We start from the raw sequence: 17,471 nt of genomic DNA, 5'->3' as shown, positions 1-17,471 counted from the left end.
TCAGTCTAACCAAGGGACAACTGTCGTCTCTTGGGAACCCAGCTGGAGCTCATTCCAGCCACAGCCAGTGCCGCCTTTGGCTCTCATGACGAAGGGAGGGAGGGAGGAAAACCAGACCACAGCAAAGAAGTGGCTTTAAATCCACTGCCTCAGGGCTAAATGAAGCAGTTTACTTCTAGCTTAAAAAATGAGCAGAATAAAAAGGATTTCATAGCTTGCTTAGAGATTCTATTATATCACCATAAAAAAAAAAAAAAACCTTAAAAGAAAAATTCAAAATACTTTACCAATCTCCAGGATCAGACCCACCAGTGCCCTGCCAGCCCCCGTTGACCACAGTTCCCCAACCTCTTCCTCTGCCCTCTGCAGTGTCAGAATTGGGCAGGAGCTGGTGCTCAGCCACGCCAGAGGGAGAGATTTTGATTCACAAAACTGAAAGGCTCCTAGGTTTGGGCAATAGGTCAGGCTTTTCTCCCAGAGGTTGGCCAAGGCTACACTATCTTCAGGCTGGCCTTAGTCCAGTCTTACAGGGTACTCTGACTCTCAGAGCCCCTGAATCACCTGAGTGAGTAGTTTTTATTTTATTAGATGTTAACTAGGCTTATTGTGGTAACCATTTTGCAATATGTACACACAGTAAATCATTATGCTGTATACCTTAAACTAATACCACGTTACATGCCAATTACACCTCAGTGAAACTGGAAAACACTAAGAAGACTGGTGATGAGTATAAAGGGGTTCATTATTCTACTCTCTACTTTGGGGTATACCTTAAAATTTCAAATAAAAAGCTTAATTTTTTTAAATTAAAAATTTTTTAATTTTTAAAAATTAAATTTTGACACTGTAATAAATTAAAGGTACCTTTATTAGCTTTAGCCCAATAACTTCTATGTGCACTAAGCTGCTTCAGTCGTGTCCGACTCTTTGGAACCCCATGGACTGTACAGCCCGCCAGGCTCCTCTGTCCATGGGGATTCTCCAGGCAAGAATATTGGAGTGGGTTGCCATGCCCTTCTCCAAGGACCTTCTATAACTTCTACAGACATGCAAAAAAAGGGATGAAAGCTCAGTGTTTTACCACATGGCCTGCCAAAATTAGTACTAAAGTCCTTTTTTTCACATGACTTTAAAGGACAAAATAAGTGTATAATAAAGGAACTAGAAAGGTATCCTAAAAGAAAATGTTTCTAGAGGGAATAAAATAATCTGAAATATTTAGTTAGAACAGCACGCGGCAATTCTAAATAAAGCATGTTGAGTTAAAAAAAAAATGTACATCCTGTTTTTGATTTAAAAGAGCCTTGGGTACTTTTCCTCATCTGACCGCTTGCTCATGAAGAGGCACATATAGCGTCCTGCTCCTCCTGGTCTCAACGCCCTTACAGGTCGTCAATCCCACTATGTAGCACCCTGGCCATGGCCATCCAGTCACTGCTGAGAGGGGACCCGACCCACCTGACAGGGCACCTGACGACCTTCCCAGGCATGCCGCTCCCTTTTCACACAGCCCTGCTTCTGCTACATCTTCCCTTAGGCTGAGCTGTAAAATATCCTTGGGGGAATCTGCCCATTGAGAGGTTTCTAAAAATTCACCATTATAAGGTCACTCTTCTCCATGAGGAACCAAACTACCAAAAGTGGAGGGGACTGAGCTGTGGGACCAGGTTCTCCATTTAATTTGAGCTAAACCTGCAAATACATCAGGTTTGCTTGTTTGGAGACTCCAGGTTAAGTTGGTTGGGCATTCCCTTCCTCACTTACACAAACACTGGCAGGACTCACAAGGAGGAAACCATTTCATCTCACCTACAAGGGCCCCGCTCTGCCTACAGACAGGAGAGAGATAACCAGTCACTCAGATGTGAGCTGATGAGGGCTGCCGTCCTGAGCAGGGCCCCTCCTTTGGTGGGAGACCGTGTACTGACACAGCTTCTTGGTTCCCAAGAGTAGGGTAGAGTCTGCCCGTCACGAGTGAGGAAGGTGGGCTTTCCCCTAGCTCTGGCCTGTGACTGGTGAGGCCAACATGGTCAGCCCTGCCTATGCCGGGTCAGGTGACTTCACTTCCAGGAAGAGGGAAGAAGAGGGAGGGAAGTCCCATTTGGATCCCAGTGTATGGGTGCCTACTCAGTTGTGTCCGACTCTTTTGCGACCCCGTGGAGTGTTGCCCGACAGGCTCCTCTGTTCATAGGATTCTCCAGGCAAGCATACTGGAGTGGGTTGCCATGCCTTCCTCCAGGGGATCTTCTCAACCCAGGGATTGAAACTGCAGACTCTTTATGGTAATGGAGAGACTGAAAAGTCACAGGATTAACTGTCAGGGGGTGTGCCTCAGCTGGGAAGCAGGCAACCAGAGGGCGACTTGGCCCCCGTCAGGATTATGACTGCCCCCTTTCTCCTTTCTCTTCCCTATAAACCAGCTTTGCAGCTCTGCTATTGTGATTTTTAACCCGGAAAATACATTTGGTCTTCCTTTTCATTTCTGGCACACAGCTCTTAGAGCCTTTGGAATTCCCTAAGGGCCGACAGCAGCACAGGTGTCTTTTGCTGTTAATCAGGTGACTTTTGGAGCATAACTAAGGGTAGGTGCTGGCTGTCAAGAGAACCCACTCTATGATCATGGGGTTGAAACTTTCAGTGTCCCCACCCCACCACCAGAAAGGGGAAAGGGACTGGAAACTGAATCAATCGTTAACAGTCAGTGATGTCATCAGTCAGTCTTCTGCAATGAAGTCTCTGTAGAAACCCAAGAGGATGGGGTTTGGAGAACTTCCCAGTTGGTGAACACTGGAGATTTGAAGAGAGTGGTGTGGTCTGAAGTGGGCCCGGAACTCTATGCCCTTCCCCACCTTCCTCGCCCTACGCCTCTCTTACATCTGGATGTTCATCTGTATCCTTTATCATTTTATTTTATAAAAAGCTGGTAAGTGTAAGTCAATGTTTTCCTGAGTTCTATGAGATGCTCTATCAAACTTATTGAATCCAAAGGAGGGGGAGGTCATGGAAACCTCCGATTTGCAGCCAAGTTGGACAGAAGTTGTAGGTAACTCCGAGACTGAGACTTGCAACTGGTGTCTAAAGTGTAGAGGGCAGCAGTCTTACAGGACTGAGTCCTTTATCTCTGGGAAGATGGTGTTATAACTGGGTTGAATGGTAGGAGATGAGCCTGTGGATGCCAGGAACCCCCTGCTGTCCACGGTGGAATTGGGTGTAGAACCCTTAATACCCCACTCAGTCAAACTGTGGATTGTACGGCCAGGACACGCCAGTCCAGGGCACAGTCCTTTTCCCTGAACCATAATCTAGGGCTGTCCAATTCCCCAGGACTGCTGGTCTCCAGTGGGGAAGAGCAGAGAAAAAGCAAACAACCACAGCTCACAGGCATAAAGCTTGCTTCTTGGAGGTTCTCAGACGTGGAAGGACAGACAGATCACACTTAGAGCCATAAATAAGAAAGCTCAGGCTCTGGCGGAACCATTACTTTTTAGAACAACCAACCAGCTTAGATCATATTATTTGGATAAATAATACATTTAAATTCTTAAAAGCTTGACAGTGAAGGGACAACCTCCAACTCTTGCTCACTTGTCTCCATCTCCCACCTCCTAGTGGGTAGCCAGATTTATTAGTTTCTGTAACTCTGTCCAAATACTGATTATATATGTACAGTAAATATAAATATATATTATTTCTACTACATTTTTTTACACAAATGGTAGCATACTAATACACTATTCTATACCTTGCTTTTTAACTTAATCATCAATTAAATTTCTAAACCTGATTCCAATTTTTTAGAAGCTCTTTCTCTAAATTCTCAAGATATAAAAATAGCCAAACTGGGACTTTCCTGGTGGTCCAGTGGTTTAGAATTTGCCCAGCAATGCAAGAGACATGGGTTCAATCCCTGGTCCGGGAAGATCCCACATGCCCTGGAGCAACTAAGCCTGTGTGCCACAACTACTAGGCCAGTGCTCTAGAGCCCAGGCTCCACAGCATGAGAAGTCACACAATGAGAAGCCCGTCACCGCAACTAGAGAGGAGCCCCTACTCTCCACAACTCGAAAAAGCCCACGTGCAGCAACAAAGAAAGACCCAGTGCACCATAAACAAATAGAGTTTTAGAAAACAGCCAAACAGAAATATCAGAAAACTTAACAACAACAACAACAACCATGAGAGAACATATACCAACACTGTAACTGGATTACTCTCTTCTGGACAGTTCACGCTGGCCAGTTTCTCTAAGTCCTTCTATCCATCTCAGGATTACTGATCCTCCAAGCCTAGGCTCACTACCCTCTTACCCTCACCTCAACTGCCTCCCTCTCACCTGCATTTCACCACAGCCAAACCTCTCCCATGGGTGGGTGGGGCTTGAAACAGAACTTGCTGCTCTATTCTCCTCTCATCCCTGTCTCTTTGTTTCTCCAAAGCCAAGCTTCTTGACAGAGTTGCCTCAACCACCACCTCAACTTCAACTCCCCCACCTCAGCCCCCGACCCCCTACCTCAGCCCCCCATCCCCCTCCACTGAACCTTCTCTCTCCAAGATAACCACAGACTTTCCTTATTACTAAATCCAGTTGGACTTTTTTAGCTCTTAAGTTACTTGACCTCTTAGAGGCATCTGAGATGACTGACAATTCACTCTCTTTTGAAGACGTTCTTCCCTGGTACCTACGACTTTATGCTCTTCTGTTTTCCTCCTACCACTGTGGGTGCTTCTTTCCAGTCTTCTATGCTGACTCCCCTGATGCTGGGAAAGGCTGAGGGCAGGAGTAGAAGGGGGTGACACAGGATGAGATGGTTGGATGGCATCACCAACTCAATAGACAGGAGTGTGAGAAAATTCAGGGAAATAGTGAAGGATAGGGAAACCTGACGTGCCGCAGTCCACGGGTTCGCCAACAGTCGGACACAACTTAGCGACCAAACAAGATGCCAACTCCTGAACTCCCTGATCATCCCGTAAGTGCTGGCCTTCCTCAGGGCTCTGTCATATAACCCTGTATCTCCAACACAGATTTCTCACCAAAGCTTCAGACTTGTAGTCTGACAGCCCACTGGACAACTCTTCTAAGACTACCTGGCTGGTACTTCAAACTCAGCATGTGCGGAGGCAAATCTGTCCTTTTCCTCCCATACTGGCTCTATCTCATGTGTTTCAAATGTCTGGGAATGGCGCTGCCCCAGGGCTGAGCCCTGGAAGTCTGGGGTCCTCTCTGAAGACTTCCTCCCAGCCTCTCCCCATCCCAGGCATCACCAAGTCTAATCACTCTGACCTTGCAGATGCTTCCCAAATGCACTCCTCATTTTCTCATCCACCCACTCCCCAGAGTCACTGTGGCAGCCTTGTCATTTGTCTTTTTGTCTCTGATTTTGTTTCCTCCAATCTAGTTTCCACAATGCAGTCAGAGTAATTTTTCTAAAACACAAATCTGATCACATCATTCAGCTACATAAAACCCATTAACGACAGGATTTTTTAAAATAGGTACTAACAAGTTGATTTTTAAGTTCACCTGGAAAAATACCCATGCAAGGACAGCCTGGAAAAATCCCTGAAAAGAAGCATGAGAGTGAATTAACCCAACCAGAATTTTACAATGTAATATAAAGCTACGGTAATCAGTTAGTGTGATTCTGTTGTATGAATAGACACACAAATCAATAAAAGAGAACAGGAAGTCTCAAAATATCATCAGACACATGTGAGAATTTAGTATCTGATAAAAGTGGCATTTTAAATCAGTGAAGAAAAGATGATTATTCAATAAACAGTGTTGGGACAATGGGCTAGGAAGCTGAAAAAAATTAAGCCAGATCCACACTACACACCATACATTAGCATAAGCTCCTAACGGATCAAAGATTTTACAGCTAAAGAAGAAGGAACAAAGTACTACAAGAAACAAAGAGAAAAAGACTTTTTATAAAACCCTAGAAGTCATTGAAAACATTAAATTTTAATACATAAAAAATGTAAATGTCTGCATGGTTAAAAAAAAAAAATACCATCACAGAAAATGTCAAAAGACAAAAGGCAGACTGGGAAAATGTCTACTTTCTTTTTTAATATATAATGAGCTCCTTAAAAAGCAATAAGAAAAAGATCAACCACCCTAAAGAATTAAGGGCAAAAGATATGAACAGTTTGTTCACAGTAAAGACAATACATAATTCATAAACACAGGGGAAAATGTACTGCACTCATAGTAAGAGAAATGTAACTTATAGGTACACCGAGACATGATTTTTCATCTATAAGACTGACAAAGATCAGTTTGATAAAACACTGAGTTGGGGAGGATGTGGGCAAACAGGCACTTTCATATGTGGCATGTAGGGATGTAAACTGGTGTAGTTTCTATGGAGGGTGAACTGATACTACCCATCAGAGCTATAAATGCATATACTCCTTGTCCCAGCAATTACACTCCTAGAAAATTTTTCTTGCAGCTGTATTTGCAAGTGTGCAAAATTATATGTGTATAAGGTTATTTGTTGCAACTTAGTCTGTATATTTTCTAAAAGTCTATAAATAACTTAAATGTTCATCCATGGAGAATTAGTTGAAGACATCTTGGTAAATCCATACAATAGAGTACTGTGCACTCAAAACAAAGTAAGAGTAAGGATGCTCCTGGTGAGGTGCGATGGAAAGATCACCAACATATTAGTGAAAAATGCAAGGTACAGAAATGTGTATGGTTAACTACCTTGGGGTGAAGTGGATTCAATACTACATAAAATACCTCTGGAAGAATATCAAATTACAGAAATGTGTGGTTATTGCCCGTAGAGAGTGAACTGGGTGACTAGGACAGAGATGGAAAGGGTATTTTCATTGGATACTCTTTTGATTATCTTTAATTTTAAGCCACATGAATATTAAATACAGAGTTGGACAAAAAGTTCATTTGGGTTTTCCTACTACGTCACATGAAAAAACCCAAGTGAACTTTTTGGCCAACCCAATACATATATATTAAAAAAACAAACAAATAAAATTAAAAACAAAGAGTATATTATAAATTTAGCTACAGTAACTACACTGATATGGAAATGGACAGAGGAAATGGGCAGCCACATCAATGTACCAAAACAGAAAGAATCATGTAAAAAATAAATTATTCAAGAACTGAGACAATAGGTTGGACATAGAAGGAAAAGGCTGTCTCAAGGCTCAAGTCAAAATAAATCCCAAAGTAACAACTGTATTAGAATACGGTATGGGTTTTAAAAAAATTGGGTGAATGCTTGACAAATCTTGACATGATAAAGGTCGTTCTAAACATACAAATTATAATATAGAAGTGACAAAAATCAATACATTTGTCTCACAAAAATTACAGCAGAAAACTGCCAAACAAATAAAAATTACTAAATGAAGAAACTATTTGGAATATACATGGCAGATCGTGGTGCACAGACTCTGTGGTGTTTCCTGATGATCACCACAGCCTGGTTCATGCCTTTGTGAAATTCCCTGCCCTGAAATGTGGGCAGAATCTGTGACTTTTTTTTAACCACTAGGATATGGCAATGGAATGATACTGTTTTGATATTTGAAAGACTCTGTCTTGCAAGCAGAGGTGCTAGAGAAGCTCTTCACTGGCCTGGAAGAAATAAGCTGCTGTGAAGTTATTGGCCAAACTGGAGAAGCCCACGTGGCAAGGAAGTGTGGGCAGCCTGTAGGAGCCAAGGGGACTCCCCAGCAAGAAACTGGTGCCTCAGTCCAGCAACTGCAAGAAAATAAACTGCCAACAGCCCATGGGAGCTGGGAAATGCCTTACTGGTTCAGCCTCTAATGAGCCCACAGCTTCCGCCACTGTCTGGACTGCAGACTGGTGAGACCCTGAAGCAGAGAACCCAGGTAAGCTGTAATCAGACTTCGGACCCACAGATACTGTTAGATAATAAAATTCGTGTTGTTTTAAGCCACTAAGCTTGTGATAATTTGTTACACAGCAATAGAAATCCAATACACAAAAAGTCAATTTCCATAATATGTAATAAATAAGTCTCAAAAACCAATAAAAAGATAGAGTACTCAATAGAAAAACAGGCAAAAGACTTAAAAACAAAGCATGCAGAACAGGAAATACAAATGGTCAAAGCAGCATAGAGATGTTCAACCTGTCTTTCGTATTATGTCCTTAACAGCTTAGCACAGTGCCAGATAACTAGAGGCTGCTCAATATTTATTTGCTGAAGGAATAAATAAATTTCACTCATAATTAAAGGAATGCCAGTTGAAACAACAAGATGCATTTTTACCCATTAGATTGGCAAAGAGTTAAAAAATGGATATTATTTGAATAGACTTTCCTCCAAAGATAATATACAAGTGGCCAATAAGCACATGAAAAGATGCTCAACATCACTTTTCATTCAGTTCAGTTCAGTTGCTCAGTTGTGTCCGACTCTCTGCAACCCCATGAACTGCAGCACGCCAGGCCTCCCTGTCCATCACCAACTCCCTGAGTCCACCCAAACCCACGTCCATCGAGTTGGTGATGCCATGCAGCCATCTCATCCCGTCGTCCCCTTCTCCTCTTGCCCTCAATCTTTCCCAGCACCACAGTCTTTTCCAACAAGTCAGCTCTTCACATGAGGTGGCCAAAGTATTGGAGTTTCAGCTTCAACATCAGTCCTTCCAATGAACACCCAGGACTGATCTCCTTTAGGATGGACTGGTTGGATCTACTTGCAGTCCAAGGGACTCTCAAGAGTCTTCTCCAACACCACACTTCAAAAGCATCAATTCTTTGGCGCTCAGCCTTCTTTATAGTCCAACTCTCATATCCACACATGACCACTGGAAAAACCATAGCCTTGACTAGACAGACCTTTGTTGGCAAAGTAATGTCTCTGCTTTTTAATATGCTGTCTAGGTTGGCCATAACTTTCCGTCGAAGGAATAAGCGTCTTTTAATTTCATGGCTGCAATCACCATCTGCAGTGATTTTGGAGCCAAGAAAAATAAAGTCAGCCACTGTTTCCACTGTTTCCCCATCTATCTGCCATGAAGTGATTGGACCAGATGCCATGATCTTAGTTTTAAATGCAAATCAACTATAATGAGATATCTTCTCACACATATTAGAATGGCTACTATCAAAACCACAGAAAATAGCAAGTGTTGGAGAGGATATGGAGAAATAAGAACTCTGCACACTGCTGGTGGGAATGTAACATGGTATGGACAGTATGGAAAATAGTATGGCTATTCCCTCAAATATAAAGCAGAATTACCATAGGATCCAGAAATCTCACTTTTAAGAGTGTATCAGAAAGAATTGAAAGTAGGATTTCAAAGCGGTATTTGCAAACCCATGATTATAGCAGCATTATTCACAATAGCCAAGATGTAGAAGCAACCCAAAGGTCCTTCCCTGGATGAATGGGTAAACAGAACATGGTATATACATACAATGGAAAACTATTCAGCTTGTAAAAAGAAGGAAATCTTGGCACATGATACAACATGGATGAATGTGGAAGACATTATGCTAAATAAAATAAACCAATTACAAAAGAACAGACACCGCAAGATTTCACTAATATAAGGTACAAAGAGTGGTAAAAATCATAGAGAGAGAAAGTAGAATGGTGGTTACCAGGGGAAGAGGGAGGGGCAAACAGGGAGTTGTTATTTAATGGAAATAGAGTTTCTATTTCGCAAGATGAAAAAGTTTTGGCAACTGATTGCACAACAGCGCATACTTGACATTACTGAACTGTATGGCTAAAAATGGTAAAGGTGGTGAAGTATATGTTATGTATTTTTTTTAACCACAATTTTTTAAAGCATGTACAGCCTATGGTGCAGACAATACAAAGAAACAGACATTCAGATAATGCTGGTGGGAGCAGAAAGTGTAACTGCCTTTACAGGGACTAAATCAGTAATATCTTCCTTAATTGTAAATGTATACATCCTCTTACCCAGCTATTGTACATGGGTATACAGGTATATATTGGGTATATATTATACATTTATAGGAACATAACCTATAGGTATCGCCCTTACATAAATACCCAAAGATATACATAACAAGACTGTCTGCTGCAGTTTGCTTTGTAATAGTGAAAAACTTATTTTCTTGGGCTCCAAAATCACTTCAGATGGTGACTGCAACCATCAAATTAAAAGATGCTTGCTCTTTGGAAGAAAAGCTATGACAAAGCTAGACAACATATTAAAAAGCAGAGACATTACTTTGCCCACAAAAGTCTATATAGTCAAAGCTATGGTTTTTCCAGTAGTCATGTACGGATGTGAGAGCTGGACCATAAAGAAGGCTGAGTGCCAAAGAACGGATGCTTTTGAACTGTGGTGCTGGAGAAGACTCTTGAGAGTCCTTTGAACAAGAAGGAGTTCAAATCAGTCAATCCTAAAGGAAATCAACCCTGAATATTCACTGGAAGGACTGATGTTGAAGCTAAAGAAAGCTCCAATATTTTGGCCAACTGATGTGAGAGCCAACTCATTGGAAAAGACCCTGATGCTGGGAAAGACTGAGGGCAGGAGGAGAAGGGGGTGACAGAGGATGAGATGGTTGGATGGCTTCATCAACACAATGGACATGAATTTGTGCAAACTGCAGCAGATAGTGAGGGACAGGGAAGCCTGGCGTGCTGCAGTTCATGGGGTCACAAAGACTCGAACAAGACTAGCGACTAAACAACAACAACACAGTCTTAAGTGCTAGACTTCGATAAGAGACTGGTTAAGTATTATAAATGATAAGACAGCTATGTAATAGTATGCAATGCTGCCTTTGAAAAGAATACGTATCTTTATGTTCTGATATAGAAAGATGTCCAAGATGTTCAAGTTTTGTTTTTAAGGTGGAAGTTACTTAGTATGGCATGGTTCCATTTGTGTAAAGAGAAAGTATATATACGTACAATATATACTTGCATATACACAGAAAACTCCTGGAAGGGTGCAAAAGAAACCCTTGGCAATAAGTACCTCCAGGGATTAGACTGGGGGAGTGTGTCAAGAAAAGAAAGGGAGGGACTTCCCTGGTGGTCCAGTGGTTAAGGCTCTGTGCTCCTAATGCAGAGGGCCTGGGTTCGATCCCTGGTCGGGGAACTGGATACCACATGCATGCCGCAACTAGGCACCTAAGGAGTCTTCAAGCCACAACTAAGAACCAGGGTAGCCTAAATAAATAAATAAATATATTTATTTGAAAGGAGAGAAAGGGAGCTTACTTTTCATTTTCTATACTTCCATATTGAGTCTTTGCAACAAACATGTATTACTTTTACATAAACAATAATCTGGGAGAATACATAACTGAGTGAGCAGGCAAGCAAATAAAGAAGTATTTCTCCAATATCTTTACATTGTCCTTAGGATAGAATTTAAATCCCTTAAAAAGAAAGTACAATCCTCTGTGATCTTGTTCCTGTTTCACCCTTCAGTCTCAGCTCTTACCACCCCCATCTCATGCTCAATCTATGTTCCAGTCTCACCAAACCTCCAGTTCCTCAAACAGGACATGCTTTCTCTTGCCACCAAGCTTTGCCAAATGCTGTTTCTTTTGCTTGGAACACTCTGCATGCCAACCATCAGTCCTGCAGTCCTAGAGCCCTCAGGTCCTGGCTCAGACATCTCTTCCCCCAGGAAATCTTCCCTGGTGCCCCTCCCCACCCCTGGTCTAGGGTAGGCACTGCTCAGATGAGTCCCAGCCACTTTCTGAAACCCCCAACCTGGGCTTATCACATCGTTTCACGATGACTTGTATTATAAAATTATTCACCTTTCCCACTGGACTGAAGTTCCTCCAGATAGTGACTGTGCCTGTCTGGGTCACTGTCTGATCTCGGGCACCAAGCACAATATCTGGCACATAGACAGTATGTTCAATACACATCTGCCAAGTTGCACTTTCATTACAAAGAAACTCTGACCACATTATAGGTAGATTGGACTTCTCTGGTGGTTCAGATGGTTAAGAATCTGCCGGCAATGCAGGAGACCAGGGTTTAATCTCTGGGTCAGGAAGATCCCCTGGAGAAGGGAATGGCTACCCACTCCAGTATTTTTGCCTGGAGAATCTCATGGACAAAGAGCTTGGTGGGCTACAGTCCATGGGGTTGCAAAGAGTTGGACATGACTGAGCGACATAACATTTTCATAGACAAATTTGGGACACAGAAGGAGGGGTGGTGGGATTATAACACTACCACACGAAAACAAGCACTGTTTTCACTCATCGTTTTTGTTCCCTGTATGTGTTTTTTCCTAGCTGCATTCCCAAGCTGGACATTTTGACAAGACCCCTCTGACACAGGCATTTTGTTCAGGGAACATTTTGCTGAACCCTGTCAAAATATGAGACTTTTATCAGCCAAAGTAAAGACTGCTGTTTTTATAATCAAGTCAGGTATGCAAGAGACCACAGACACCCCAGGCTCTTTCTCATCATGAACCTACCTCTCATTACTGGGGACTCTGTATCCCACTAATTCCTTGATTGTTTGAAGTCTTACGAGGATGAATTACTATTAAAATTTTTGTAAACAGCAATGGTTAATTTACAACCTACTTGGTTAACTTTTAAAACTTATCACTCTTTCTCCCAAATAATCACTAGGAAGAAGAGTTAAAGCATCAGTACGATGGATGTGTGGCTGAAGAAACTGTTAGGAATTTCACTGAGGAGGTCCCTAACTGTGGTGAGGTCAAGAGTGAGAAACCACACAGATGCCCACATCCGCCTCTCCCCACCCCAGGTCTACAAAGAGAAGTTCGAGAATTTGAGAAGAAACCCACATAAGACACGAGTGACTTCTCAGAGCATCTCTGAGCCCCTGCTTCACCCCTCACTACCCTTTATCCTTTACCCTCGGCCTGAGATTAAAGGCTGGCAATGGATGGTAAGACTCAGGCATGAGTTAGGTTCTATGTTTCGTTCATTACTTGACTTTTTTTCCCCCCATATTTAAAAAAAAAACAAAACTAGTGTCACAGTGGGAGTGTCAAAAAGTCCCTGGGGACAAACCAGCTGTGTCCTAGCAGCTGTGTGGAAATTTCACATTCTCCTCTAACCAGTGGTGCCTACAATGCTGTACCTCCTTTTAAACTGTTTCCTTAATATAGTATTAACAATACAAGCATTTTTCCTTCTAGCTGCAGAGTCTTTATACTTGTCATTTTTAACTGTACTGAGTAGATGTACCATCTTTTACTCAAGTCAGTTATTCACTATGATAAATAATACTGCAGCATTATTACACCTGAAATTTTCTTTTCCTACCTTGGATTACTTTCTTAGGCTGGAGCCCCAAAAGTAGATTTCATCACAGAAAATGAGTATCTTAACACTTCATACATATTCTTGAACTGCTCTCAAAAAGATGTACACTGATTTACACTGTCTGTAATAACATAGACAAGAACAAATCTTATTAGCCCCTCACCAACATTGAGTATGAACTCAAATTTTTTCCTTATTTAACGAGCAAAAATGCTAAATGATTAACCTTTATTGGCACTGACAACATTCCAGGCACATATGCTTCCTATATATCATCTCGTTTAATTTTACAACAAACTTGCGAGATGTTACTAATATTTCCATCTTACAGATGAGGAAACTGAGGCTTAGAAAGCTTATGTTCTTGAGCACAAAGTTCAGCAAGGGTGGAGGCAGGCTTTGAACCCATGCTGTCTAAACCCAATCACTCCTGCTCATGGCATGTCGTTTTGCTCTACGTATCATAGCTTCTATGGAGCAACAAACACACTCCCAGAGATCTCTTTGCTGGTGAATTTCATATTTCCTGACTTTTCTATCTGTGGCAAATACAAACAAGTCCAAAGGATCAGAGGTAACTGAAAAGTCAGAGTTTCAGAGCCAAGGTTTTGACAATGGACAAGACAGCAGTCTGCAGTAAAAGTCAATCAGAATCTAGAGAAGAACGTCTATAGTAACTGCAGGGACCAGACCTGGGGCCTCTGCCATCTGCCTCTCCTTGATGGCTGGCTGGGATAGTGAGACTTCAAGGGCCAGATGTCAGGCAGAAAGAATCAAAGAGGCGGGGTGTTGAGCTTCTGACCCTCCCAACAGCCTCAGAAGTCCCTGAAGAACTATCGCAGAACTCCATCCTGGTGTGTGAAGGCAGAGGGCGGCTAGTAACAGCCCTAAAGATGTCACTGGGTAAACCGATGAAGAAATCAGGAAATGGTTTCTTTTTTCTTCAAGAAATACTCTGGTTGGATTTCCTCAACAGGTTTCAACTTCTGCATTTGGAGAAAATGGTTCTGTTTTAGTCATCTGACAAAAGAACGAACAAACAAAAAATTGCCAGAAGGACTGCTCGGCGTTACAAGCAGGATCTCCATAATCAAAGAGCCAGAACTTGAGATCGGGTGCTACCACATATGGCTGTGAGATCTGGGGAGGCTGCTTAATCCTGCTTAGTCTCCACTGTCCCCCGTTTAAATCAAGACAGTAACTGGGGCTACTGTAAACAGTATATGCAGAGTATTGAGCAATAGTGCCCCACGTCTGGTACAAAGTCACTATGTTTTCACCATGCAAGGCAGTGGTACAAGTGGTAGCACTAAAATGAGGGACTTCCCTGGTGATCCAGTGGTTAAAACTTCACCTTCCAAGGCAGTGGGTGTGGGTTCAATCCCCAGTCAGAGAGCTAAGATCCCACATGCTTCCTGTCCAGAAAACCAAAAGGTAAGACAGAAGCAATATTGTAACAAATTCAATAAAGACTTAAAAAATGGTCCACATCACAAAAAACACTCTTAAAAAACAAAAACTAATGGTATTAATCCTGTTTGGAAGGAAGGAAGGGAGCAAGGGAAGGAAGGAGGGAGGGAGGAAGGGGTAAATTTCCTTTTCCACCGCATTCAGAAACAAAAGGCAAACGTGCTGGTCAAATGGTACAGGGTAGCTGGAAAACTCTATAGACATAGGAAGTAGAATTTGATCCTGGGATCGGCTACTTATTAGATGAGAAACACTAAGCTAATCATCTACTTTTTCCTGCTTTCAATTTTCTCACCCGTAACTGTAAGCGTGTTGCAACAGAAGACTTACAGGGTCTGTTCTGGTTCTAAAAACTCAGCGTTGTCTTGGCCAGGGCCAGCAGTCAATACAGAAAGACCTCTGTTCCAAGCGAGAGTTTATCGGCAGAAGCCCAGCCAAGGCTGTGCTTTGCTTCCCATAAATGTTTCCCTTTGAGTGTCCTTCTCTTGGTTTCATTTTGAGTTACACTATAATTTATAAGTGGCTTCAAACCTTTTGAGTGATGGTCCTAAATTAGTTAATTCTAAATTAGCCCTGTAAATTACTTAGAGACCAACAAGCACAGACTGGTAGAAGGCATGTCTTGAGCAATTTCGTGAATGACAAGATGGTGGGTGAGAGATACTGAGAAGAGATAAGCGTGCCTCTGATTCAATAGCGAGTCCCTGAGCTCTTCAGGTCCCAGGCACCCAGCAGGCTGGGCAGGCATGGCGCCTGGAGAGAGTCACGACCTGTGGGGCTGTGTCTGCTCGAGTTGATCACTGCCCACCCCGCACCATCCTCACTGGCTCCTTGACCTTTTGGACCCTGCTTGCATTTGGTCTTGCTCCTGCCTTTGTTATCTGAGCCCCATCTTCAGTGCGAGAGACCTGGGTTCCATCCCTGGGTCAGGAAGATCCCTTGGAGAAGGAAATGGCAACCCACTCCAGTATTCTTGCCTGGGGAATCCCATGGACAGAGGAGCCTGGCAGGTTACAGTCCGTGAGGTCACAAAGAGTTGGACACGACTGAGTGACTTAACACTAGCCACCCAGTTCTAGCTTTTCCTGACCAAGTTCCAGTAGGAAGATCTCATTTTAGGGGCGACTTAAGATTAACCCCAGGACAGAGTTCCTAGAGAGTCAAGGAAAGTACTGAAAGTAGGATTCAACCAGCAAAAAGACTTTCCAGGGGGCAGACAAGTGAACAGACAGAATCTCAGAGAAGGAACCCAAGCACAAATCACTCTGAACTGGGCAACTGATGGCCCCAGGGCATGAGAAAAAGGCATCTATCTACTCAAACTGAGAAGAAGAATATAAAAACACTTTCCTAACTGAAAATGAATTGATTTTGTGTGTCCATACTTGTTTGATTTGCAAAATAAAAGCAAAAGCCTGGGCAAGGAAAACATGGATTTGAAGCCAGACTCCAGCACTTAACACTCGGGTGACCCTGGGCACGTTACTGTTTAAGCCCCAGTAAAATGGTGATAATGCTTATCTCAGACGGCTGATGCAAGGATTAAAGGATATAGGGTACACAAAGCACAGGCAGGTACTCAGTCACAGTTTGCACTCTTCTCCTTGCTACTGTTAAACTTCCACCTAATTAATGTCTGTGGGGAAATGTTTTCTCTTGCACTCAAGCTAACTAACATAAAAGGAGATGGTTTCCAAGGCGACTGCCTCTGCCGAGGTTACAGGAGAAAATTAGGGGGGAGCTTTCTGAAGTTACATCCCCAAGAGGGTGGGGGTAAAGACGGAAGAGGGCTAAGATGTTAGTGAGCTGTCGCCAAGACAGCCAACTTCTGTACCCGGGGAGTTCCTTGAAGCACTGACTCTTGCTTTGGAATTGGGAAAACTGCTTTGGTACCTGGTATCAAGGTCAGTGTAGAATCTTCTGCAGATGCTATCCGGACTCTTGGAAAACACTGAAAGTAGTCATACACAACTAAATATTCATTTTTAAAGTCTAAAGTATAAAAACTGGCAGTTTCATAACACAGGGACCAATTCTGACTCCTGACTATTGTGAAATTTTGCAGGGAATCAGAACAAAACTTTGGCTGTTTCTACTGCCAAAAAGTGTGAGAACTGAAAAGTTTAGTTGGAGACAGTCACTGCTTTAAAGGTAGTGCTCTTTCTCCCTCTCTTCATGATTCAGCAGTCACAAGCTGGGCTCAAGGAGGAAAGCATTCATATCAATACGACATGAACTTAACATAAATTGAAATGCAAGGAAATCCAGAGGCCTGGGCTCTGTCCTGGGCTGTGCACCACCCAGGCCCGTCTTCTCTGTCTGGGTATTTATTCCCTCTACCTTTGCTGGAAGCTGCGCTGGGTCAGGGGATCACCACACAGCCTTGCTGACCCCACAAGAGGCTGACGAAGACTTTCCACAAAAGTATTTTTGGCTAGTCACTGAAGACTGAGTAGGAAGTAACCAGCCTGTCTGGAATTTAAGCAGCTTTATATAAACAGCCAAAGCTTAACTCTCTAGCCCTAGAAAGAGTACTTGCAATGAAAGATGGAAAAATGATACCATCAATTTACTGAAATCAAATTGGAAGACTGGTACACCTAGCTTCTAGAATTTCACTCAACAGGAGAGTGTGTACCAGGAACTTCCCAGCATTTCTCAAGCAATAGCTATGTGTTGTTGCTATTGTTCAGTTGATAAGTCGTATCCAACTCTT

The 17,471-nt window shown here is 42.7% G+C and overlaps 1 protein-coding gene and 1 non-coding gene across 17 annotated transcripts in view; one reads left to right on the top strand and one right to left on the bottom strand.

Annotated features, from left to right (window-relative positions):
- The window catches only part of CRTC3 (CREB regulated transcription coactivator 3), a 93,497-nt gene that overhangs the window by 48,803 nt on the left and 27,223 nt on the right, over nucleotides 1-17,471 (bottom strand). The gene's annotated exons all lie outside the window — the stretch shown is intronic.
- TRNAR-CCU (transfer RNA arginine (anticodon CCU)) lies at nucleotides 11,040-11,112 on the top strand. Its single transcript has one exon. It is a non-coding gene; the product is annotated as a tRNA-Arg (tRNA).

The sequence above is a fragment of the Giraffa tippelskirchi genome, chromosome 12 (genome assembly GCF_054371585.1).
Source record: "Giraffa tippelskirchi isolate mGirTip1 chromosome 12, T2T-mGirTip1v1.2.pri, whole genome shotgun sequence".
Taxonomy (NCBI): Eukaryota; Metazoa; Chordata; class Mammalia; order Artiodactyla; family Giraffidae; genus Giraffa; species Giraffa tippelskirchi.
The sequence above is the reverse complement of the archived record's forward strand: the minus strand, read 5'-3'. Positions and strand labels throughout refer to the sequence as shown.